The sequence below is a fragment of the Felis catus genome, chromosome A2 (genome assembly GCF_018350175.1).
Source record: "Felis catus isolate Fca126 chromosome A2, F.catus_Fca126_mat1.0, whole genome shotgun sequence".
Taxonomy (NCBI): domain Eukaryota; kingdom Metazoa; phylum Chordata; class Mammalia; order Carnivora; family Felidae; genus Felis; species Felis catus.
Genome location: NC_058369.1, coordinates 35,522,474 through 35,547,489, shown reverse-complemented (window position 1 = coordinate 35,547,489; position 25,016 = coordinate 35,522,474). Strand labels below are relative to the sequence as shown.

Sequence of the window (25,016 nt, the reverse complement as noted above, 5' to 3'; positions counted from 1 at the left end):
TATTATCACCTGCCACTCTCTTATCTCCCACTAGACAATTACCAGCTTTTTAAGGGCAGGGAATGCATTTTAACTGTTATTCCTTGCAGAGCAGCGGAACCAGGATTCTCTAAACAAACATGGTTATTTGGAAGGAAGCATTCAATCCAGTGGGATTTGTGGGTTTAGGGACATCAACATCACTTTGGGTTATAACACTATGAAAATTCTTTAAACGTGATCCAGATTCTTTCTGTAGGGAATGGACGTATTGTGTTAACATGCCCTACCTTACGTGTGGATCCTCCTCTAGCTTCCATTCCTTCTTTTAGGAAAGGACTTATTTCATAAGAGTCTTTCAAAAGTAGTGCTTACAGTGGTTAAGAGTATGGGTTCTTCAGGCAAAGAGACTTAGGTCAAAATCCACCTCCATCGCTTACTCGCTCTTTGGTCTTACAGTCTCTAGGCTTAATTCTGTTTTTCTTGTACCACGGGATCCACAATACTGCCCACCTCATAGGGCTGTTATAGAGATTAACTGAGAGCATGCTTGTAAAAGGCTTAGCATAGCACTGGACAGGTGAAGTATACTCTGTGTATGGATGCTAGAACAGTGTTCTCAAAGGTATCTTCCAGGTCTAGTAACTATTCATAATTACATGGCCAATTGTATCGAAGATGGGATAGTATCTTACGGTCTATAACTCTGGTTCTAAATATCTGTTAGTCTACTAATGTCGTAAGGGAAATTTCAATGTGATTTAATGTTATTTCAATTGAACAAATACATGTTGAGCTCATACTCCTGTCGAACCGAAAAGTCTTTATAACTGAGACGGATAGAGCTAACGTTCCTTGAACATTTTATATGGGCCAGATTCTGCTCTAATCCTTTTATACGCATCCTTTCTATTTGATGTTCACGATGATCCTAAAATCATTATTCTTCCCATTCTACAGGTCAGAAAAGTAAACCTTAGCTGGGTGAAAAATAACACATAATCGAAATTGAAATTCAATTGAAAGTGAGTTATATCTTCAGGAAAAAAAAATTTTTTTTTTAAATGGCTCATTCCATTTTGGGTTACAGTTTTAGATTTATCTATGCTTGACATCCGTGGGCTTGATCACGAGTAATTTCTTTTTATAATTATTTCTCATATGCAGATCAAAGGTTACAAATTAATAGTTAAACATACTGGGGAGCGTACATTCTTTTAAGAGCAGCAATATAGATATCAATTAAATAGCAAATTAGATATACCTTTTGACTTATGTGCAAAGAAGAAAATTGCTACAGTATTAAAGTGTTTTTAACTACTGGATAGTCAGGTAATTAGGAAGCTGTCAAAGCTTGTTATGTTATCTTGTAGCAGTTGGTGTTAAGAATATTTCTTGCTACTTGTGTCTGAATGGGAGGTGGTTAATATGCAGCTTTAGTCAACAAAGGTTCAAAGGGGACGATTTAATTATGACTCCGTAACTTCTTAATTTTCAATTATTATGACACAAGGGAACTGCCCTTCACAAAGGGCAGTTAAAAGACATTTTGCCACTTGCATAAGATTGCAGAAATAGACAAATTTGATCAAGCATAATGTTTACTGTTCGCTTATTTTTGAGTGTTGCAATAAGTCTCCAGGGTGTGTGCATTTGTGTTAACACGATAGCACAGGCTGATGAATAACTTTTCCTGAAGATTATTTCACAGAATACTAATGCTAGTTTCAAGGCATGTTAACAGGTCTTCCTAAAAGGCACTTTTGTAGAAAAAAATTTGAGAAATATCGGGTTAAATAAAGCAAAAGTAGCATTGTTTTCTTACAGAATTTCCCTGAGACTTCAGCGATGTATATAATAAACCATCAAGGGAGTTAGTATAAAAAGTATCCAAAGTTACTGGACCAGAAGATCTTACTTTGTTTTTCTATAATGCTTTGTAATAGGTTCAATGGCATGTTCTGTGCATTATATTGCTGTAATGGAGAAAAGTCCTAAACGTAGGGTCAAAACACCTAGGTGCTCCAGTTTTGTCATGTACAAGTCTAGTGGATCACTCATTCATTCTTTCATTCATTTCCACTTAGATGAATCACCTCAAACTAAACCTGAATAAAACATGATTTTTTTAGTTTGCCCTACAAATCTTTTTTTTAAAAATTTTTGCCTGCATAATCATAATCGGTAATACTGTCATTCACCCAGCAGCTCAAGAACCAAGGAGGCATCCTTAATTTCTTTTCCTCTCCTCCCCATCTATAAAATTTGAAGGCTTACCTCCTGAAACATTTCTCAAATCCAACCATTCCTTTCTATGATCACTGTTACTCCCCCAAATCTAAGCCATAACCATTTCTTGTCCAAACTGCTGAAGCAGAATATTCTGAATGTTCTCCTACTTCGTCTCTTGTCCATCTTCCATATGTCAGCCAAAAAAGGTCTTTATCAAATAAAACCTAGCCATGCCAAGCCTCTTCTAGGAATATTCTAGTGGTTTCCCATCGTTCTCACATCAACACCCAAAATAAGTTTTGGGGTCAATGTAGATCTGACTCCAAAGGGCAAGCAGTAAATCTTCTAGGAAGTAAAAGTGAAGGCTATCTTCATATAAAGAGATTTTTACAATCGGATACAAAAAACACAGGCCATAGCAGAAAATTCTGTAAATTAGACCACAATAAAATTAAGAACTTCTATTCATGAAAAGATATGAATAAAAGAGTGAAAATTCAGCCTACACAGTGGGCTTTTATTAGCACATTGAGTACACAGAGAATCCATGTCTAATCCTTACAAAGAAAACAACAGCTATAAGTCATACAAGAAGCGGAAACAACCCAACAGAATATGGGCTAGACACACGAATAAGGCACCTTTAAAATATACTACTTCTTGGCCACAGCTGTGGTTATATACTTTGTGTTAATTCACTGAGCTATAGGTTTACAGTATGTGGTTTCCACTTCAATAAATGTTACAAAAATTTGCATACCCAAATACTTTAAGACATGAGCTAACTTCCTTGGGGACTCAAGAAACTTGGCCTAGTTGGAATACTTCCTTACCTCTACAATGGTCTTTACAAGACAAGTCATTTTTTTCTTTGAAAAGATAGACATATTTCATTTTTTTTCCCTACAGGGTAGTACCAGCAGAGCATTTTTGAATAAGAATTGCATGCTTATATAAAGCCCTAGCTCTCCATATCATACAACAGTCATTAATAAGTCATTGTGTCTGCCCATACACTAGCATTTAATATAGACGGGGGGCTCGCTGTTGCGTTTTGCATAAGATGAATAAACAAAGAATCCAAGAACAAGCGGTATTAATATTTTAAGTACGATATTTAATTTGAAAATCAGGATGGGGAGACATTAGCATTGATAGCAGATAGGGAAAAATGCTTGGATGAGAAATGATTAAGAGACATCATGAAAAATAGTGGTTGGGGAAGACTACAAACACAAAGAATTCTCGTCTCGTAATCTTGCATGGGCCAATCCTCCGGTAGGCTGAGCCAAGGAAATGGAAGCTTCCCACAGCCGATCTGCATTTCATTTGCCTCATTTCTGCCTTCACCACCTCCTTTAGATTCAACACAAACATGAGCCCAAGGATAGCTCCATGTTAGCAGAGCTGCTTAAAAAAATAAATGTTCTTCTTGTGCCTGTGGCAATGTCAGGCATCACACGGGGGCCTAGAGCCACGTTCTGTTTTACACTGTGACAGGTGAGCAGCCACAAATGTGGGAGAATTATTACCTCGAGGAGCATATTTTTCTCTATCTGCTAATTCTGAATTAGAAACAGCCATGAACTCTCAACCCTGCAAGGAGAGGGTAGATCATCCATGACCAGAGAGAAAAGTAATGGAAAATGAGAGCAAAAGCTTTCAGAAACCAAGGACAGGGCGTCACTAAAAGGAGTCTACATGGTCTCTTGCAATGTCCTCAGAAAGCTGACGTTTAAACAAATCAATCAAAGGACACTAATCATTTGGGGGCTTTCAGAAAAACAGCCCCCTGCCTCAAAAAACCTACTACCAAACAAACACCTTACAGACGTAAGAAGTGTGTACATGTTGAGAGGTCTAAAAACGTCCTTTATCTATGGAAAGATGCATGTATAATTAGATTTCACCAATGCGCCTTACTTCAGGGCATCGTGGAGGGAGGGATAATAAAGAATCCTAATTGGAAGTGTATATAATGTGTAACACAGGCTAGCAAACATCCACTGTTAAAATCATTTCCTCAGATCTATTTTTCATACACTTAAAATGCACACAGGAACCTCAGGAGTGATCTTTAAAGCCTTTAGCAGGGGTCACAATGGAAAGGTGAGGTCCTCCAGTCTGCAAAGGATCTCACAGGGTGCCCAGCAGCCGGGTGTCCTGGGATAGACTTCAAGGGAAAGAGAACAGGGCTTAATGCTCCCTGTCCCGTGAAGGCAAAGAAAAAATCTTGTTGCCCCTCACTGTGATTTTCACGCACCATAACTTTAACTCCAAATGGAACTCATCTGTTTGCTCATGGAGCAGAGGGGGGAGACCCGTGCGGGGGAGGGCAGAACAGCTGCCATTAAAACAAAGCGGCTCGATTAGGTTTCCATAGTTTGCAGGTGATGAATGAAGGGCAAAGGGAAGCCTGTTCCCCATGAAATAGGGCAATAATAGGAGCCTCATTTGGGCTGCGATACTCCACTTTGGCTGGTGTCAGCTTTTCTATGACACACGCGGTTTTTCACGAAGGTGATAATTCAAGGATTAAGGAAAAATAAAAGGGAACTAAATTAACCGTGGGCTGAGACTTGGCAAATAGGGTCTCCACTGGGGCGTGCAGAGCCCAAGGAAATATGAAAGCGGGTCACTTTTAATTCTAGGCCAGAGAAATGGCTATTTCCTGGCATTTTTCTTTGCGGCGTGGTTGACTGCAGGGCCCTGTGACCGTGGAGTTTCCCTGCTTGAAATGCAGGGAGCCTCTATTCCGACTGCAGAGCGTAAAGGATGGCACTGTGAAAAGTGTGATGCCAACACACGTGCCTGGCTCTCCCGGAGAGATGGTGCCCTCTTGTTCTGTCAGCATAAGGAGTAGAGAGTGCTTCAGATGTCTCTCACGGGCTCACTCTTCTCTTGTACCCACCCTTCTGGTAAGAGTTTAATACCCCATGTTCTTATTGCTCTGCATTACTGCAACCTTGTGCTTGTCCCCTAGTCCCCAAAGAGTCCAGTGGGACAGCCGCAGGAAGATGTCAGCAACAACCTCTCCACTGCTCAATGCTCGGGGGGGGGGGGGGGGGGAGATGGGACGTGCTCAGAAACTATTTGCTGATTGCAATTCACAAAATGCTTTCTGTAATTCCTAAATTTCCTGGGCTTTCTGCCCTTCTTTTTTTTTCCTCCCCTCCTGGGTCACCTCATTCATCCCAGTTAGCCTGCTCTAGGCTCTCCATTCCCTTTGTCTATTCTTTGCATATTAAGCATCTTCGGCCGTGCCAGCTCTTTGGTTCGCTCCAAATATTCTCTGTATCCGGTTTCTTTCAAACCCAGAGCTGCAACTTGAAGAACTGGGGGTCCTTTTATCTTTCTCTCCGGGCCCAACCTCAGCGATGAGCTCTTGGCCCACAGAGTCAGCAAGCTCCTCTTGAACGGCTCACGGGTACATCAAGCTCTGTTTCCAAAAAGGGACTCATTGGGGTGCCTCGGTGGCACAGTCGGTTAAGCATGACTTCGGCTCAGGTCATGATTTCACGGTACGTGAGTTCGAGTCCTGAGTCATTGACGACTCTGTGGTGACAGCACAGAGCCTGGAGAGCGCTTCAGACTCTGTGTCTCCCTCTCGCTCTGCCCCTCCCCACCCCTGCTTGTGCACGTGCGTGCTCTCTCAAAAACAAACATTAAAAAAAAATTTTTTTTAATGGACTCATTAACTCACCCCTCATCCCACCCTAACACTTTATTATTATTTTTGCCCTACTTATTTCGGTCACCTAAGTCATAAAAGTAGATTTCATTTATAAAATTCAACATCTGGGCATTATTCTCGTTTCATTTGTTTGCTGATGCTTTACTGGGTGAAATATTTAATGCCAGTCCTAGACACCTTACCATTTTACCTTGAGTCATGATACTATCATCCCCCCTAATGATATAAGCCCCTAATACCATTTAGCAACTAGCTCATGTTCAGTTTTCCCCCAATGACTCAAAAATATCTTCAGTTTTTTTTAATATTAGGATCCACACAAAATCCACATAAATTGCATTTGACTGATATGCCTATTAAAAAATTTTAAATCTGTGATAGTTAGGTCTTACCCCGTTTTTTCATGTCCCATATTTGTTGAAGAAAGTGGGTATTCAGAAAGTTTTTCATAAAAATCAGTAATTTCCTGTGTCTGTCTTATATTAATAAATCTCTTCTAGTACAATAGACAGGTTATTTGGAGTTTTTCGAGGCATAATGTGGATATGACAAAACCTACAAATCTTTAAAGCACATAGGCATACATTTCACACCCCCACACACACACGCACGCACACACACGCACACACACACGTGTTGAATACTGGCACCACCCAGATCAATATTTAGATCATTTTTACCCCAACACTTCTTGTGCCACTTTCCAGTCATCAGCTACCCCCCCAGAAGCAAACACCATTCTGACTGCCATCAGCATAGACTGGTCCTTGCACTTCACATTAATGAATTTATACATTATGAACTCTTTTGTACCTCACTTCTTTTACCAATCTTAACGGTTTTTGAGTTTCATCCGTGCTTCTCAATGTATTTGTAGTTTATTCTTTTTTACTGCTGTGCAGTTTTCTCTCGTATGAACATAGCATGACTAATTCACCCATTCTCCTGCTGATGGACATTTGGATAGTTTCCAGTATTTGCTATTGTAAATAAGGGTGCTAAAAACACACACGATCTTTTTGAAGATATATACCTCAATATCTTATGCACATAAGCTGGGTCATAGAGGAGACCTATGTTTTCTTAATGACTCCCTGTTTTCTAAAGTGGTTTACCATTTGACATTCTCACCAACAAAATACGAACGTTCCAGTTACTCCACAGCTGCACCAACACTTATTATCATTTTTTTTAAATTTTGGCCATTCTGAAAAATTTGGTGCAGTGACTGATGAATTTACAGTGCTGGCATTTATTTTTAATTCCCAAAGTGATGGAAAAAATTAATAATCCAACAGCTTACATAAGTGTTTAGACTTTAACAGGAACACAGTCTTCTGAGTTGTATCTTCTGACATCAATGAAGTGTAATTAAGGTTGTTGGCTGAAAAATATATATATAAAGACTAAAATCTCATCAAACTTTTTCCTCTTTCAAAATTCTTTGACTGATGTGGGCACCTATGAAGATTCAATATCAAAAGCCTAACGTCAACCTGGCCAGTTACAAATAATACCACGTGGTGGATGTGGAATAACCAAAGAAATCTCAGTCCCGGCTTCTTGTTCAAGTTGATATGTTCATCTTGTAACTTACAGCATTTACCTAACTTAACAAGATGTGTGAAACTACTCAACCATTCATTCAAGAGGATTCAGCCAATAAATGAGTATTTTGCAAGATGTGCACCTATGCAATGTATAAAAGTTAATAGCAAACGAAAACAGCTGCATGCCCTTGAACCCAGGAATGAACACTCATTGCTGCTTTATAGTAGGGAGAGGCAAGCTGGGAAGGAAAGTGACATTAGCTAAGTATTTATAATGTGTCAAGACCTTTGTTGTTAAAATTGTTGTAATATGCAAGAACCTTAATGTATATATAGTCTTAAATCTAATTCAGTCATCACTAAAATATATCAAGGTGGGTTTTATTATTCCATTTTACTGAGAATGAAACTGAGGCTCAGAAGCATTTAGAATCTTTTACTGTAAATGCCTGGGCCAGAATTCCCCTAGAAATATAGGAATGCCATGGAGTTTTATCTTCTAAGGAGGATGGAGATTTTATTAAATTTAGAGATAATATTAAAAGTATGCCTAACTTATCATAAAAAATTCTTTGCATATCCCACAAAGCAGGGCCAAGTGGCTTGGTGTATATAACCCTCAACAGTAATACTTACGTATACTACAGCTTGAGAACCAGTATATGAGAGTAAAAGAAAGAACAAAAGATATCAGATACAGACTCAGGGCTCTCTGCCTTTTTGCATTTTAAGGTAGTTATAAAATCTCTATAGGTGAACAGTTATGGCAGGGTTTACTCATTTAAGTATCAATCCTCTGTAATCATAAAATAAATTACATCTGTCTGTTGCCCTGAGAATTAATTTTACAATATAGGAGAATCACAGGTGGAAAGAAGTTTATCTTCCAAAAACAACCAAAAGGTACACTGTGTATGCAACATGATTTTTTTTATTCCTATTGCATTATGAATAAAACCAAGGTTCAGAGAAATTTGATATATATGCCCCAAAGTCTAGTACATATTGGACAGCCAACTGAACCCATTCACCTAATTGCAAGCTCAAAGTTGAAGGCTCTTTCCATGAATCAGCTGACCAGTGGTTTGGCTACAGTAAACCCAGGATCAGTTAACCGGGAATTTGATATACTTCAGACTGACTTCGTGAAAGAAAAGACCGGACAGCTTGTCCATGAAACTGTGTGCACTAGGCAAATATTTCACCCGCTAGAGAATGAAGGCCAACAATTTTCCTCTTCAAAGATGAAATGCTTTGGGACAGCTCCTCCCAACCTTGATGCTGCTGTGATGGTGCTGTCCAGGGGGCTGGCTGTGCTCCCCATATATGTACCTGGTTGTGGTTTCCATGACTTTGCTCTACAATCCTTAAGATGGACATAACCTGCCATCTTACGTTACTAAGAAATTGCTACCCTCAGACTTAAAGAGGTAGCCTACACATCGGCAATGCCCTTAGAATAGTTTTCATAATCTTGCTGCATGAAGGGGTGGTTAGGTTGATTGTGATGAGAAGGAATCAAAGTAATGTCAGGCATATGATGTGAAGTTCTCACAGGATACCACCACCCAAAGATATCTCTTTGCTAAGTACAAGGAGATGCCCACAACTCTGCTTTATAGTACCAGGAAAGACAACAAATTAAATATAATACCGGGAAAGACAGCATAATCTGGCCAATTCTAAAAGAATCAGTGTTGGATCTGGAGAGCCAGTGGATAAATTCCAGTTCTACCAGTCACGCAACTATCCTGATTCTCAGTTTCCTCATCTGTAAAATGGGGATAATAACTGCCCAATAACTGTAGCTGCCCAACAAGGTAGTTCGCAGGGTTACGTACAGATAACACACATACTATTCAGAATAGTGTCTGGTTCACGTTAAGTTCTCAGGACCTGTCCATGATCATCACCATTAGGAAGAGGAAAGGAAAGAGAGCAAACTGAATTCACCCACTTGGGTGGATCAGATATATTGATATTTTATTCTAATGGAAATCAAACAAGTAGAATGGTGGTGCCACAGACACATCCACTCTTTTAATTATCCTGAGTAAAAACTTTTCATGGAAGAAGTCAAATGTATCAGCTCCCACAGAACTATCACATCAAATAAAAGGCCCCCGTACCTTTAATTGAATTTTGCAGCTGATGACAGATTGTGTGAACAATGACCCAGATGAGTGAAAAATCTGAATATGAATTTTAAGTTGGTTGCAATTCACCTATATCACTATTGTACTGTAAATAAAGAGAATTCAATATAATTCCTTTCAAAGAAGCAGCTATCTGCTTTGTTAGAGTGTTTAATATGGAGATTGGGGCCCTCCCCAAATCAAAACATCTTAAATAACTGATTCTAGGGCTTCATGTTACAGCATGTTTTCAGCATTTTTTATTCAAAAATCACTAAAAATAGGGGCACTTGGGTGGCTCAGTCAGTTAAGCATCTGACTCTTAATTTCTGTTCAGGTCATGATCTTACAGTTGGTGAGTTCAAGCCCCATATTGGGCTCTGTGCGGACAGTGTGGAACCTGCTTGGGACTCTCTCTCTCCCTCTCTTTCTGCTTCTCTCTCACCCCCACGTTTCTCACAAAATAAATAAATAAAAAAGAAACCACTAAAAATAAAATTTTAATATGGCATAAAGACAATATCAAGGGCAAAATGGTGTAACAGGAAAAGTACTAAGTCAGAAAATGAAGGTTTTAGTCTCATAATATCATTTCTTTTTGTGCAACTTTAAGTTTCTTTGTAATGCATAAGGCTTCCAGGTTGTAATCACTGTCTTTAAACTTCCCAAGATTCAAATTAATCATCTGTAAAACCTCAAATAAAACATTTATCACGGCTATCATATAGACCTATTTTAAGAACTGAAGGGGACAATGTATATAAACTTGAAAATGCTAAAATCTTATAAAATATTTTATTAGAAACTATATGGGTTTCTTATTCCTTAAGAATACTCCAAAAGAATAAGAAATAAGTTGCCTAACAGCATCAAAATATTTCTAACCATCCCAGTGTGCAGCAGGGGACAGATCACCAAATCAAGTACAGGCGTGCTCAATTCCTTTAGAAATGGAGGTAGAGATCTCTAGCAATGATCGTAAGGCTGACAGTCTATATCTAGGCATCCTTTTAACGAGTACAATATCCTGCCTAAAAGCCACTTTTTTTTTTTTTTTTTTTTTTTTTTTTTTACCACCTGTGGAATTTCCTAATTCACTTACTAGGCTGAATTCATCAACACATATATGTTGAGACTGTTTAACAGTGAACCACAAAACAGGGCAGAAAGAATGCCACTAACTGTGTAACTTACAAAGAGCGATTGCCAACCAAGGTTGTTAAAGGGATCAATGGTATTGAAAGAATGAGTTGTGGTGAGCGGAGTATTGACCATTGAAAAGAATGATGGACAATTACAGTCCCGGCCCAATATCAGTGTTAGAAAGGTCACTGCTGAAAGATGTCTCAGTTCCCTCTTTTATAAGTCTTTTTATGCTTGATTACAGTTCTTTTTCCTTTTCACTATTCTGTTTTCTCAGGCAATCCTTTTAGAATCTTAATGACAGTGAATAGCACCATCCAGCAGATGGTAAACATATCACTTACGTTATTAGCATTTCATAATTTTTACACCCTGTATAGAAAGCTATACAGGACGAGAATTTAGGAAAACAAGAATGCGGTACAAGACTACAATTGGCACATTACTTAAAATGCAAAAACTACAGTTGTATCTCATTAAGGCTACAAACTGAAATTCCCCCAAAGTCAAAGAATGAACAAAGTTATGGTTCTCTAGGTGGTGTTCACTTCCTCCTGTCGTATATACTGTGTAATGAACAACATGTTGTATTATTCTTACAAACCTAGCTAATAATCGGCAATATAACCCATGTGCAAAACTCATACGATGATTACACGGAGGACCATCACCTTGGCATTCTTAGGCTTTGTGAGATTTCTTGTTGAGCGGGGAGTTTCCCATTGAGCAAATGTTTAAGTTTACCTTTTAAAAGGGAGAAAGCAGAGAAAGAAAACCAATCTTTTTCTTCTCTGACTTCCTATACAGGTAGATTATGTGTTATTGTATCTGTATCTTTCACCAGGTTTTCAGATCTACAGAGATACGATCATCTCCGATTCAACTCCTGATTCATCTCTGCATGGCCCACAGCGTGCAGCAGCATCATGTAAAAGGTCAATGCAAATACGTGTGTCTTGATAAGATGGATGGTTTGGAAAGGAACCAGATGAATCCAAGAAAGAACACCTGTGCATCATCTGTGGCATGTAAAGCAGTGGCTGCAACACTTACCTGTGCCCTCAAATTGACAAAAGAGTTGTCTGGAAGATAAATTTCCAGGCTCCACTCCAAACTCAGTGAATTAGGATTTCTCATTGGAGGGCCCTGGAATCTAATTTTTTTTTAATGTTTATTTATTTTTGAGAGACAGAGACAGCGAGGGGGGCAGAGAGAGGGGAGACACGGAATCTGAAGCAGGCCCCCGGCTTTGAGCTGTAAGTCCTGGTTTGGAACTCACAAACAGCGAGATCACGACCTGAGCCAAAGTCAGACACTTAACCAACTGAGCCACCCAGGTGCCCGTGAAGCCTAAATTTTAAGAAAAGTTTCGCAGTTCATTATTCTGTATCCAGTGTGGGCTTAGTCTGTGCAGTGATATTCAGGACTCTTTGAAACCAAGAAAGCCCTTCCTTCTCGGTCAGGCATCGCTGGCTGATTAACTTCACAAGCCTTCTTTCTATGGAAGTGTGGCCACTGAAGATCTACATACTGAAATTTGGTCCATGGACCAGCAATACAACTGGAACCTTGTTGGAAAGGCTGAATCTCAGGCTATTCAGCAGACCCACTGAATACAAATCTGAATTCGAACATGATCTCTAGTGATTCATTTGTGCAGCAATGGAAGCACTGGTCTAGAAAAATGTTAACGTGTAATATATAGACAGGTACCATCAGCATTGCCTAGCAGGTTATTAGAAATCCAGAATCGTAGGTGCTGCGGCGAATGTACTCAATGAAAATCTATGGAGGAGGGATCTAGGAACATGTTTTTAACAAGCTCTCCAGGTAATGCTATGCATACTGAAGTTTGAGAACCATTGCTCAAGAGTCATAAGGATACACTGGGGCTTCCTGCAAAAAGATGTATAGCTCAATTAATAATATCTACCAAGGTAGAGAAGGGGAAAGGTAATGAGATTCTTGCCACATATTTATTATCTCTGTGATGGAGAGAAAACTTGACTCGTGGATATGATGTTTCAAGACCAAATACATAAGACTGTGAAGAAATCAAAATTGGTACTAGGATGACAAGTAAAAGACGAACAACCAAACAATGATGACGACGATAACAATAACAACAACAACAAAGAGTGGAGAGGGAAATGGCAGGAAAAGCAAGCAAAGGATTAAACCCCATGCAGATAAAACAAGTCTGGCCATATATTGGTAACTGTTGAAACAGGATTATGGGCAATGAGAGTTTATTGTCCTATTCATTCTATTTTTGAGTATTCATGATATTCTTCATGATAAAAAGTTTCAGGGGGCACCTGGGTGCTCAGTCGGTTGAGTGTCTGACCCTTGGTTTTGGCTCAGGTCATGATCGCAGGGTTGTGGGATTGAGCTTCATGTTGAGTCTCAGTGTGGAGCCTGCTTGAGATTCTCTCTCTCTCTCTGCCCTTCTCCCCTACTCCTTCTGTCTCTCTCTCGCGCATGCGCTCTCTCTCTCTCTCTCTCTCTCTCTCTCTCTCAAAACACTACAAAATAAATCCATCCAGTGATACATTATTGCCTATGTTGTTATAAAACAATAATGTTGATAACATCCATCATTGATGCAGATATGGAAAAGGAAATTCTCATATATTGTTGGGAGCATGAGTGATTATGACCTTTTAGAAGGCAACTTGACAGTAATTATTAGAATGTTTAAAAATGTTTCATATGTATTGACCTAGCAATTCTATTTCTAGAAGGCTTATGTACAAAAGAAGTCATCCATTTGTGTATGCATACAGTACAAAGATATACACTGTGGCCTTACTTGTTAACAATAATTTGGAGAAAGTCTATGTATCTACTCAGATGGGGAAGTTTAACAATTATAATATATTCACTGTGGGGACTATAATACAATTATTATTTCTAAATGGTTTAAGTCTAAACATATTGATCTGAAAGGTTGCCAACGATAGACTGTTGAGAAAAAGAAAAGGTCTACCATACCTTTAAATGGGAAGAAAGAATAACTTTAATGTGTGTGACTCTCTTTGTCTATACATAAGCAAGCATATGGAAGTTTAATTCCAAACAGTCGATGCTTATCTTAGGGAAAGAGAATGTCTACTTTTAGAAAGATGTATATCACTTTTAACTTTGTACAATTTCATATGGTTCTTCTCACCTTTTGCAGCTGGATTCACATGACAGTTCTAGGCAAGAGATAGAAATCTACATCACTGGGAAAATTCTTAAGTTCTGAGACAGCTTGTTTACAGGATCAGACTCACACGGCCCTTCCTGTTGCATTTTTTCCTTTACCTTCTTCCAGTTCAAAATCTGGATGAACATCTGAATGAAGGGCAGCTGTTTTGTAAGCTTTGGACCAATGGATCCATGCTTAGCAATAGCACAAGAGAAAAATAAAGGAGCCTGGGTTCCCAGGGGAAGCGTGGACTCATTGAATCAGCCCTGAAGGGTTCAAACTTTTTACGTAAGTAAGATAAAGCCATTAATTTAATATTTTTCAGGTTTCTGACACTTAAAGCCCAACAGTTCCTGGCCAAGCATTCCTTAACTACCCAGGTGTCCAGGTACATCTGGTATGAGTAGAGGCAGAATATACATACTAATATATATGCAAATAGGCTTCCCCTAAAGAGGTACCTGTACATCTGGTCCACCATGAATCTTGAGCCTTAGCACAATATCTGGCACATAATTTAATGAGGGAATAAATTAATCTATTAAAGCATAATATACATAGTTACCTCTAGATTGTGGGTTTAGAGATGATTTTAATTTTCTTCTGTATACTTGCCTATATTCTCTGAATATTTAAGATTAGGGAAAAAAGCTCTTTTTAAAAATTCTTAAAACTGTATGGGAAAACCGTATGGTACAGCTTTTTTTTTTAATTTCTTTTTTAACGTTTATTTGTTTTTGAGACAGAGAGAGACAGAGCATGAACGGGGGAGGGTCAGAGAGAGAGAGGGAGGCACAGAATCTGAAACAGGCTCCAGGCTCTGAGCTGTCAGCACAGAGCCCAAGGCGGGGCTTGAACTCACGAGCCGCGAGATCGTGACCTGAGCTGAAGTCGGATGCTTAACCGACTGAGCCACCCAGGCGCCCCCGTATGGTACAGCTTAATGACAAAGTGGAACTGTGTTATTCCACAGAATACAATACATTGCAGGTCAACTTTTTTTCTCCTCTTTCCCTCCCTCAACAAACTACTTAAATAGAATAAAATTCTGATAAAACTCAATATGCCAGATGAATATTAGTCTGATCCCCCATCAGAATGATAAAGGAGGTTTACTCTACAATTATATTACATATTTATAAAGAAAAACTTTGAAAGTGGTTTCTTTTACAATGATGGATGTCTGAACACTAACCATAAAAAGTCATAAAAACATTAAGCATCTTTGTTTAGCTGCTGCTAAGAACATATGCATGATGTACAGTATTTCAATTCAGGGGACACATTTCTACCTCTCGAGAAAACTTTGCACACAAATCAGTTGAAACTCCTCCGGGTGGTACATATTCTGCAACATTTTACCAAGTGTCAGGGCATTAATACTTTTTTTTTTTAATTTTTTAATGTTTATTTTTTTGAGAGAGAGAGACAGTGTGTGAGCAGGGGAGGGGCAGAGAAAGAGAGGGAGACACAGAATCCGAAGCAGGCTCCAGGCTCCGAGCTGTCAGCACAGAGCCCGACGCGGGGCTCGAACTCACCAGCTGTGAGATCATGACCTGAGCCGAAGTCAGACGCTCAACAGACTGAGCCACCCAGGCGCCCCGGCATTAATACTTTCATACCCGTTGTCTTAACTGGGCCATATGGCAATATCTGGAGTCACTGTGGGTTGTTACCACTGAAGGGGTGCTACCAATTTCCAGTGGGCAGGGTGTAGCCATGCTGCTAAGCTGAACAGAATTGTTCAGTCCAAAATATTAACAGTTCTGAGGCTGAGAAACCCTGATTTATATAATTTTTTCCCCCTGTCTTGTTACTTAGGTTCTATCTACCCTTCCAGGTAATTTGATTGCTTTGATTTCTAGATTTTTAAACATTGGGGTATTAGACTACAAAATGGCTGATGATTGTCAACATTTAAACGATTTCTTTCTAGTTTTAGAATTTTAGCCCTAGATTTATGGCCACTTTATCTGAGAGATTCCTTTGTGAAACAAACATTTGCTGAGTGCCCGATGAGTCCTAGGCACTGTCGCAGGCACTGAGAGTACAGAATAGAGGAAACGTGGTCTCTGTGAAAGAGAAAAAGCCCCCACACCTCAGGAAGCAGGAAACCCAGACAGGTGACAGCACTGGCGAGCAGTAAAATTAATGAGTACACACTCAAGTCCAGATCCTAGTCAACCATTGCCTTCTATCTATTCATCAGACCCAAACCACAGTCCTGCTTCCTGGTCTTTGCACCTTCTAGCTCTTTCACTGGACGAATATCCTTTCTTCCCATCTTTCCTCTGCTGGGCCTTTTGTGCCATTCAGGTCTCCATTCCAATGTCACCTCTTCCCAGAGATATTCCTGTTTATCCTGGCTACTGTCTCCTCTAAGCTTTCTGTGTCTCATTGCCCCGTTCCATATTCCTGCTCTAAAATTCTCTTGATTACTTGTATAGCGTTTGTCTCTCCGACGGTGAGTCTTTATGACTTTTGGAAAAACGGCCCACAGTACTTCAAGGCCTTGGATGACGCAACATCTGAAGACATGGGTGGTCTTACTTGAAGCCCTCCTGCCTTCCTTCTTTCTCCCTTGTAGCCACACTGGTCTTGCTCTGCTCCTTCATCAGAGCATGCTGCCTCCCACAGCAGTAAAAGGCACACCACAGGGAATAGAGCCAAATGATATTGTAATAGCATCTTGCGGTGACTGATGGTAGCTACACTTGTGGGGAGCATAGCATAGTGTGTGGAGATGGGCAATCACTATGTCGTATACCTGAAACTTACGTGACCTTCTGCATCAACTGTATTCGAACAAATAAATTGAAAAAAAGAAAAACATACCATCTTTGAGCATTTGCCTAAAGTTCTTCCCACCTCCCCCTGGCAGGTAACTATTCATTCTTGAGCAGTTATCTTTCTTTTCTTTTTAAAGTCTATTTACTTTCAGAAAGAGACACAGCATGAGCGGGGGAGGGGCAGGGAGAGAGGGACACACAGAATCCGAAGCAGGCTCCAGGCTCCCAGCTGTCAGCATGGAGCCCGATGCGGGGCTTGAACTCATGAGCTGAGAGATCATGGTCTGAGCCAAAGTTGGACGCTTAACCGACCGAGCCACCCAGGCGCCCCGAGCAGTTATCTTTAAATGTGACTTCTTCCACTATCCACCAAGGGCTGCCTTCCATGTTTCTCCCCACTGACTACATTTTAATTATTGGCTTCTTTTGGCTGCCTTCTCTTTTAGGCGCAAGCCCTATCAAGGCAGAACCCCAGTTCTTAGGCTATGTGCTCAACAGATGCACACTGATTAACTTCCTCCATCCAGCATCCTAAAACAGGTTTTGAAAAATTAAATCTAATAGAATATTTAATATTCTAATAGAATATTTAATAACACTTACCTTGTCTGCTTTGCTCAAGGAATACTAACTTTAGGCACACACCTCCACGGTGTTTCCACAGATTACGTGCGGACTAAATATTAATTCTGCAACATTAACAAAACTGTGAAAAAGGTCCTTTGCTAAGAGAATCACTTCCGGAGAATAGAACTCAATGAGAGAAAGAAAAAAAAAAAGACAAAAAGAGAAAGCGAGCATGCACACATGGTCATAATCTCACTGAATTGAAGCAGGAGCCCATAACTGAACTTTCTAAGGCTAGTGACACACACGCCCCATGGGGAAAAACGCAAACACTAAAAGCCTCTGCGCTCTTGTGAGGTCCTGATGATGTGATTTATGGGTAGTGTAACTATCCAGTCCCCCAACGTCCTCCCAGTACAAAATATTGCCTCCCACAGCAATCCAGACCAACTCCTGGAGAAGCCAAAGCAGGCTGTGTCTTGTCCTTGAGGATATTAGTTGCAGAACGATTTTTGCAAAGCGCGCCGTGAAGCTCGCATTGATCTGCTCGCAGCATTTGAATCTGCAAGCAGAAACGAACTTTGGCTTTTCTTGAACGTATTGGCATCCCGCACTGTTCTGCTCTTCATTTTTATCTGAACGCCAGAAAGAAAACGTCGGAGGAGGTGTGGAGAGTGTTCTCTTTCTAATTCTTTAGTTAATAAAACTTTCATCACAGCTCTTTTTACTCGGTTGCACCTCTCCATGAAAACCATCATCCTAAACACCCCCGAGTGAAACTTAATTAACCTATAATCTGGATTTAGGAACTTTATAGTCTGCATTTGGAATTGGACATTTGTTTGTGTACCCGAGTTACCACTGTTTGAAGTCACTGCAACTGGGAAAGAGAGAAAATAACACCGTTTCGAGGCCAGCCAACCCGCGCAGTTCTCAAGAGGATCCACGCTAATTTCTTATTCTTTGGTGCATCAATATTCCCACACTGTTGCCTTGGGGAAGGTCTGGGAAGCTGGTCAGAGCAAATCACCGCATCTGACCTAAGCCAAACAGATTTGATAGAAGGGTTCATCTGGCTTAGAGATATTTATAAACTAGAATAAAATGTTGATCTAGGAGAGTCCTTAGAGATTGTATTCTGCATGCCCTTATTACAGGGAAACGGAGCTCCAGAGATTGAAAGCGATGCAAACAAGTGACATAGACACTCCTAAGGCTGCAAGTTTCTTCTTGTGGGTGACACTGTCACACATCCCGCCCCCTCCAGTGTAGCCCCTGTCTCCTTAGGGGATTTCTCTAACAGCTTTCTAACTGGTATCGTCTCTACCAAACTCTTGCTCCTTCCCTACAGTACCAAGAGTGGTGTTAAAGATAAGTTGTTTCTTGCAACCGTGTCTCAATGCACAAAAAAAACAAAAACAAAAATGAAGCAAGCTCTTGTCAACACTACAAGATCACATATGATATGGCCCCTTCCTTTCTGCAATCACACAGTTTTTCCCTAACCCTGCTTCAGCCCTACTTGTTCGGTTCTTCAAAGATATCCAGACTGCACTGAACTCAGGGCCTTTGCACTTCCTTTGCCCTCTGTTGGGAATGCTCTTCTCTTTCTCCTTTGCCTAGTTGAATTCTTTTTACTCTGTGTCTCAACTTAGATCTCACTTCCTTTTACAAGCCTTGCTATAGGAAAATAAGGCTGCCTTAATTAGTAATATTTCTGTTTCTCTTGGTCTCTCTCTTTCCTTCATAGCATGTAGCAAAATTTGTGATTATTTTGCCATCACATAGTTTTACCCCCCTCCCCCCAATTAAAATATAACCCCTGTCCTGAGCAAGGAGCAAGGGACAGAGCAGGCACTCAGTTCATCCTTGTAAGATAAAAGCATGAATGGGACTTGAATCCAAAGCTCTCACCTCCCAACCCAGTGCATATCCAACGGTGGGAAGCTCAAAGTATTAAAATAAAGGCTATTTTAATATGTTATCAGGTTCAGCCACTACCAACTCATTGTTTAGCTTGATGTCAAGTTTAGCTCTGTTTCAAAAACATTCACCACGTTCTTACTGTAAACAAAAACTAAAGCTACCACAAGTTTTTTCCCGCGAATCTTTTGAGTTTTAAAGTCTGAAGGGGTCCTAAAGGTTGTATTTGGAATCTCTTGTTTCATAGATGAGGAACCTACAGCGAAAAGGGATGCATTCCCATAAGTGTCACAAAAAAAACGGCTGCTTAGGCTTTTAGTTCGACACGTAGTCTGTTTTTTAATCCAGAATCCCCCCAAAGAGAATGAAGGTACCATTTGCCCAACTTGCATGGAATTATTAGGGTCCATTGACTACACCAAACAGTCATATACTTACCGATCGCCAATTGTTTGTGTCCTTGCCGTATATGCCAAGTCCTCTGTTTTATGTTTAAGGGGCTTGATCTGACTAGACCCCCATGCTTTCCATTACTTTATCATAGTCACTGAAGAGATGAGGAAACCGAGGTTTAGCAAGCAAAGCAGGTCCCCAAGCAGGAGAACAATCGGAGGCCATATTGGTGCCAAAGCAGATGGCTTCAAGCCCCCCTCTTCCCTCCCTCTTTGAAGGGCACTCCAGTGGCACCTGGGAGCTGACACGGGTTTCCAGAGTGCTGTGCTTTATTACAAAAAAGCAGCTTTTCACCTGGTGAGAATAAGGCTCTTTTCACGGAAAGTGATTTTTATCCTTGGCAGAAAGCGAATGCGATACAAAGCTGTATTTCACTGTGCTCAGAGCTTGGATCTCCTCATACATCTCCATAAGTCAATAGGATTGGGGAAAGAGAATTTTCCCCTGGGCATCTACTTAGAGTTACAGAGTGCAAATAGCTATATACTTGGAAATCATTTAGCCACATTTCCATCATTTGAGTAAAACCCTCTGGCTGGCATCACATCCCCAATTCTGAGGTGAATAAGCTTATTGTGTACATTTATACACACACACACAAACACACACACAAGTATAAGAGTAAAATCTACTACGGAAAGTGACAAAATACTGGTAGGTATAATCCTCCACCCCAACTTCTCAACTCTTAACCCTTTGGAAGCTGTCAAGTATTTGCCAAAAACACCTTGTCTCTGACAGACGTCAGGCACTCTTTCTTGTCAAGGCTTGGATTCTCTCTCACCCAAGTTTTTTTTTTTTTAAAGAATATATCACTTTTATTCCCTTTTAGATCTTAGAAATCAGTTCTTTTTCCTGCCCATAATCCATTCTTTCTTCTTGAAATAATACCCTGATTTTATTAGAGATATCGTCTTTATCACATTCTCAGGGATGTAGCCTGCGTGGCCCGGGTCTGGCCAATTAGAAGGAGACAGTTCCATCCCCCGGACTATTATTGGTTCCTGGACAAATGTGTGACAAAGCTAGGCCTACAAAACTCCATCTCAGGACTTCCATGGGTCTGTGCTTGGAAAGCAGGTGTTCTTTGTTTCATTGGAGTTTCATGCCGTGGTGGGAAATATAGCTGGAATGGATCGTGTCCCTCCTTCTACCAGCGGAGAGATCTTTCCTGAGATGGAAACCAAACCAGAAGAAAGAAACACCAAGAGATGGGGAGGAAGAGAGAGCAAGAGAGGCGGGCTGTGGAACAGGACACTGATCCCCTGAATCGTGCCATGTCCCAAACCAGCCGTATCCTGTGAATTGCAGTTATTCAACCCAACAAATTCCACGACCACCACCCCCTGCCCCTTTTTTTTTTTTTTTGGTTTAAGCAGTTTTACTTGGGTTTGTATTATTTTCAACAAAGACTCTTGATTCATATAGATCAAAAATCAATGCTTTTAAGAAGTCTTCAATAAAAACAATATTTTCTGTTCTTTTCCCATCATTCTGAGCTCATTTTCTAAATGGCTCATATAAGCTAAATGGCTCCCGTGTGCTTCCCTAATGAATTTTGATTGAGGGTTGACTTTCCTCTACTGTTTAATCTATGATATGTCCCACAGCTGCTGGTGGGTTAGTCTACCACACCTCCCAGGAAATAGTTACTTTTGACCTTTCCACTAGAACCTTCATCCAAAGGATCAACACCAATGTTAGAAGCTCCACGCCAAGTAGAAACCTACTTGTGGTTGAATCATTTGGCAGTTCCAGATTGCATTTTGATCCTTGGCCCACAGATAACCCTGACCTCTTGAAAAACCCTTGGTAGCAACAGGAGTCAAGTTCCAAATGATTGTACTGACGGGGAAATCAGTGCTGCATGAAAACACTAAGCCACTTTTATATACACTGAGCATTGTCTAACTTTGCACATACATTAACACTAAATACTTCCTATTCCAAGTACAGACAATGTTAGAAACGTTGGAATGGTCTCTCCTCTTCTTCCTAAATACAAACACACCAAATGTGGGGCGCCTGGGTGGCTCAGTTGGTTAAGCCTCCGACATTGGTTCAGGTCATGATCTCACGGTTCATGGGTTCGAGCCCCATGTCAGGCTCTGTGCTGACAGCTCAGAGCCTGGTGTGTGCTTTAGATTCTGTCTCCCTCTCTCTGCCCCTCCCCTGCTTGCTCACTTCCTTTCTCTCTCTCTCTCTCTCTCTCTTTCTCTCTTCAAAATAAATAAACATTAAAAACCCACACCAAATGTGACAAGAATCACCTCACAATATTAACCGCTTACATCTGAACTCCTGTGTTCTGATGCTTGCTAACCCTCCACTGAGGCCATCCACAAACCCATCTAGGCACCTACTACTTTCAAACTTCCTTTAACCAGGGGTTTAGAGAGGTTCCCTTAGAAAGCAATAGAGAATAGACTGAAATCCACTTCTGCTGGAATCTAGAAGTCTTGGAGCCACTTCAATTCTGTACCACAACAGAGGGGAAGAATACATTTGGATGTGGTTCCTGGAAACCTTTTAGCACTGGGGAAGGGCATCAGACTTCCCAGAGTTGAGATGGGAACTATTTCACCAAACGAAGATCTGAGCGAACGGGTTCTGGCGCGGCCTTTGGTTTTGTTAAAAATCGGTGACCTCTAAAAGCACTAGAAACGAGTGGACCCGTCTTGAAGTTTCCCAATGCGGAATCCCAGAGTCTGCCTCACGGTCATCTCCAGGAACACTGATAAAAAGGAGAATCCCCAGCCTCATCCTCATCCTACACTTACTGAATCCGAATCTGTATTTCAATAAGTCCCCCAAGTGGTGCAAATGCACACCCAGATTTGCAATCAACTGGACTGGGCCAAGCTATCAGTGTGTGGTCCTTAGAAGAGCCGCATAAGCATCAATGAGAACAAGGCTGGCAGATGTGGAAGAAAAAAAAGGAAGGAAGGGGGAAGGGAAGGAGGGAGGGAGGAAAGTGGAAGGGAAGGAAAGCAAGGGAGGAAGAAATATTCACATTCGCTGGAAACTTTCACATGCCTGGTGTAATGGGAGATTAGAATTAATGTTAGTTCAGTCAGGCAAGACAGCTTAGGGTAATGAGTTAGTGTCAGCCACTCTGAAAGTTTACATCTTTTTCAATTATCATGATTACTCAACTGACTGGTTTCTTTCTAACAGCAGGAAAGGGCAAGGAGCAAGCCAGAGAAGCAACAATAGCAGCCCCTACAGCATATGCATAAGGAAAGCAGAGTAGAAATGTCAAGCAGGTAAGAGGGGGGTATTTTTAGGTTTCTGGAAGAAAACCGAAGGGCTTCATTCGACCCTCTTCTCCCACCCATCAGGGTGTCTGGCCACTGGCCACTGTTCATTCTTTTCCTTTCTATCCCTTTCACCTTTCATTTCCTTCGCCCTATTTTCTCCCAGTGTGGGGGGAACAATGATGATAATGGCCATCAAAGAGAGGTCAAGTAGCAGAGGAGGAAAATGCCTCAGGAGCTCTAATATTTAGCTGACAATTGAACTGCCCACCCCCCCCCCCCACCCTCAACTTGTCAGCACCACAGTGCATTGAGTCACCGGGGCCAGGCAGTTTTGGTCTCTGGTTTGGATGTGCTAAACCTCCAAATGTCAAAGTTAAGGCAACACCTTAAAATATATCTCTTCTTGTTGAAACTGAAATGGCGTTTTCTCCCCTCTTATTTTCTTAGATTCCTGACCCGGCTGTCCTTTTTTTAGAACATTGTCTTTCGGTGCCAAAACTTTCGGCATCTTCTCGAAATAAGAAGGGCACGTAATGGCTGTCAAAGACTTCAGAACTTTATTTTTGGAGCTGGTGTCATAAAAGAGAGCGACAAAATGATGCTGAAAATATGTCTCACCTCTTACCTTTTCCACACAGTCAGAAAATTGCAACACAAAGAACAAGCCAAACGCACTGTCTGCACTGCCAGTGGCAAGGGACCACAGCCCTTCTAATGAGTTCATGACTGTGAAAAACTCCAGAACTGAGTCATCTTAGCCAGTTCGTATTTCCTAGTAGCACCTCGTAGCCCTAATAACATCTGACAATTGTCTAGCAGAGATGTCTCTCATGCCAGTAGTCTTCCTACTGCGGACGACTTACTGGAAGAAACAAGGCGACAGGGAAAGAGCCCTCAGAGGAAAAGAAAAGGCAGAATTGAAAAGTTACATACACAAAGAGTAACGTAAGGGTTTGGATCTCCCCACCCCCACCCCTTAAACATTAGAAAGGAAATCCTTCAAGCCACCTGTGCAGTGGAGAACAAAATTTCCGGCAGTTACCAGAGAAACCTCGCCGTAATCGAGAATCCTTTTGTGAGGAGGAGTCCCCGCAAAGTTGCTACACAAATTCACTTACATCGAGGTGGTGACAGAAAGCTTCCCATCTAGAGCAGGGGGACAATTCTTGAGGCCTCTAGGTACACAGGCTCTAGAGTCCCACGGTTGAGCTTCAAGCTTTGCCTTCAGACTCGATTTTTTGGTAAAGCTGGTATTGAGTAACTTCAGCTCTTGGAGCTCAGATTCCTCATATGAAACGACAATAGTTTACCCACCGTAACGCGGACGCAGGATCGTTTTGTTTGAATAAAATGATACATGCAAACTGCTTAGTAAAAAGTATGGGTGTAGGAGTCTTAATCTACGTGTCCCAGTGTCCCAGTTTATACCAGGGGGTGGGAACACATGGTTACCCCGAGGAGAAATTCAGCTCTTTGTTAATGTGCCCCTGGGAAGGAGGCTCATTCGCATGCAGGAAGACTATCCCTGGGAAATGTGTTTTTACTGGCACCCAATGCTCCCTGCATCTTCGGGAATATTCACAGGAGAAACTGAGGTGTATTCATCCACAGAAGCCTCCTTCGCTTGACTAAACCCAAGAGTGGATGTGCCCCACTCAGAACCAGTCAGGCGGGACACATGGCTTCAGATTATGGCAATAAGCCAATTAAAACCACACGCTTACGCCTGGGAGCTGGGCAGCATCCCCTAGGGAAGATGGTTGCAGAAGCCAGATAAGCTGGTGGACAAAGGTGGCCCGATTCTCTGGCCTTCCTTTCCTATTCTCTGCACATCCCCAAGCATCTAGAAACTGCACTTCCCGCTCTAGGTCTCCTGGAATGATCCGTGCTCCCAATCCCTAGCCAAGAACGGACAGCCCTGTGTTCTAGAAATGCAGCATTTCAAACCTGGAACAAGTGTGGGAGAATAGCAATCCTGGGCACGCCACGGAGGTATAAAGATTCAACACACTTCTGTTTGTGAAAGCTCTTTGTAAACCTTAGAAAATGAGCCCCATGTCAGTATCACTAGCAGTGGAAGTGAAGGGAGGCAGAGATT

The 25,016-nt window shown here is 41.1% G+C and overlaps 1 protein-coding gene and 1 long non-coding RNA gene across 9 annotated transcripts in view; one reads left to right on the top strand and one right to left on the bottom strand.

The window, feature by feature from the left end:
- The window catches only part of LOC109496576, a 28,501-nt gene extending 4,607 nt beyond the window's left edge, over window positions 1-23,894 (top strand). For 2 of the 4 annotated variants that reach the window (XR_006593887.1, XR_002152706.3), the window contains exons 3-6: window positions 11,578-11,668; window positions 13,915-14,214; window positions 22,836-22,924; window positions 23,366-23,894. This is a non-coding gene — a long non-coding RNA (uncharacterized LOC109496576). The remainder of the gene's footprint in view (window positions 1-11,577; window positions 11,669-13,914; window positions 14,215-22,835; window positions 22,925-23,365) is intronic. The other 2 variants (XR_002152701.3, XR_006593886.1) reach the window with 2 other exon arrangements.
- The window catches only part of TAFA1 (TAFA chemokine like family member 1), a 666,172-nt gene that overhangs the window by 240,849 nt on the left and 400,307 nt on the right, over window positions 1-25,016 (bottom strand). The gene's annotated exons all lie outside the window — the stretch shown is intronic.